Source organism: Myotis brandtii, unplaced genomic scaffold (genome assembly GCF_000412655.1).
Source record: "Myotis brandtii unplaced genomic scaffold, ASM41265v1 scaffold87, whole genome shotgun sequence".
Taxonomy (NCBI): domain Eukaryota; kingdom Metazoa; phylum Chordata; class Mammalia; order Chiroptera; family Vespertilionidae; genus Myotis; species Myotis brandtii.
In genome coordinates this window covers 132,086-134,069 of record NW_005371548.1, presented here as the reverse complement: position 1 = coordinate 134,069, position 1,984 = coordinate 132,086, and the positions used below count along the sequence as shown (strand labels likewise).

Genomic DNA, 1,984 nt, shown 5'->3' with positions numbered 1-1,984 from the left:
CCGAAGGGGACTCCCGCCCGCCGCTCGGCCTCCCAGCGCCTCCGTTGTTCCCCGGCGCTTGCCTTTCGGCGGCTCGCAGATGCCTCTGGTCCCCACGGTGCCTCCGAAAAGAAGGTAAAGGAAACGGCAGCAGCTCTCTTTCTGGGGCGAGCGTTCTCCTCTGCACTGACTGCGCTCGTTCTGAAAACGCATTTCTGCCCTTCCAGGTCTGCAAGGGAAGCCCATTTGGAGGGGAACTCGGACACAAAAACTTCCATTTGTATTACCGTAGAGAGAGTTTCTGATTTGGCTTCTTGCAAAGCGTGTTCCAAAGTGACGGTAGTATAAATGCGTGATGCAAGCGAAATAGGGAAACTAAGTTAAAGAGCCGTCTGCAGCCACCTAGTAAATCCTGTCTTCCCTAAGTCAAGGGCACTGCGCTTCTCCCCAACCAGAGGGTAAATAGCTTAAATCATCCTTTTCAGGGGCACAGATAACAGAATCCAACTAAGTGGCATTTGCCAATTACACCCAAGGACAGACACGTTAAGAGAGAATCTCATTTTGGTACATCAGCGTAAAGCTGACCCTCCCCTAAGATCTCCCCCAAACACCGAGCCTTTAACACCCCTGAAAATGAAGGTCCCAGGGCGCTCTCCCTCCAGGCAGCATGCTGGTAACATTCCCTCCCCCATAAAAAAAAAAAGAAAAGACAATATTGTGAAAAAGATATTCTGACAGTTGGAAAATTTATATTAAATGGATAAATTCTAGGAGAGACATTACCTTTTTATATTGCAGAAATAAAAATATGAATATTAAGTGCATTTTTGAGAAACAATGCATGAGAAGGCAAAATTATTGGTTAATCTTAGTTATTGAAAGGCAAAATAAATAGAAATAAGATAATAGCAAGGTAAATGGAGCAATGGCTAAAACAGAAAATACAGCATGACAAAGTTATGTTCATCCAGAACTTGTAATGTCTGTTAGGAGATTCATAATGGAATACTACACATCAATAAGATAAATTAATATTTTAAATAAGAAATAAAATAAGAAAAGGTTGATTATCACAAAGATTCTGGAGCAAACAAACATACAGTAAAATTCAACAACCAATGAAGATTAAACAAGAGCATCAATAACTCAGCTAACTGGGAATATAAAAATACTTCTTTAAACTGATACCAGGTATTTAAAAAAACAGTACAATGAACACCATACATAGCAATAAGACATTAAAAACATTCCATTTAACTCAGGAGCAGCAAAGATGACTCATAAATAATCACTTTTGTTCAAGCTCTTACTGTTTTCTATGAATTGGATTAAACTAAAATAAATACATATATACATAAATTAATAAATGTATAAAGTGAAAAGAAAGAAAAGTGTATAATTGTCTTCATATAAAACTCCAAATATACAAAAATTATAAAATAGTGATTAACAAATTTATTGGATGTAAGACTAATATATACAAAATAATTGCAACAAATAGAAAATAACACTTTCATTATGAATATACCATTAGCAATAGGAAAAAAAAATCGATTCTGTGAACAGTACTCTGCATTGGATAACTTGTCAAGTAGTCCAACACTGGTAAAGACTCATACGATTTCAAATGTTATAGAGATTGTAAAGCTTAAAACGAGAATAGAGACTGTGTGTATGTGTGTATGTGTGTATGTGTGTATGTGTGTATGTGTGTGTATGTGTGTGTGTGTGTGTACTAAAGCCCTTTGCATCTAGGGTCCCAGTCAGATCTTTGTGTATGAAGCATATGCACCATAGTGAGACTTGGACATCAAACTGAATAATGTGGGAGTCACATGTAGGCTTAGCTATGTATAATGGGAGAGGCCACTGGTATTTATGGGACAGCCATAGCGGGATTTCTAGAATTCAGTGTCTGTCATACATGTCAAGTATCAGTAAAACACCAGTGGTGTTTAAGTTATTAGAGTCCCTTAGTGTATGTGTGGGCCTCCCCTGGCTG

At 38.2% G+C, this 1,984-nt stretch overlaps 1 protein-coding gene across 1 annotated transcript in view; it reads left to right on the top strand.

The window, feature by feature from the left end:
• The first annotated feature begins 10 nt into the window (after positions 1-10).
• Positions 11-1,984, top strand: part of LOC102258513 (nuclear RNA export factor 2) — a 47,959-nt gene continuing 45,985 nt past the window's right edge. The window contains exon 1 of the mRNA XM_014532283.1: positions 11-114. The gene's annotated coding sequence lies outside the window, so the exon portion shown is untranslated. The remainder of the gene's footprint in view (positions 115-1,984) is intronic.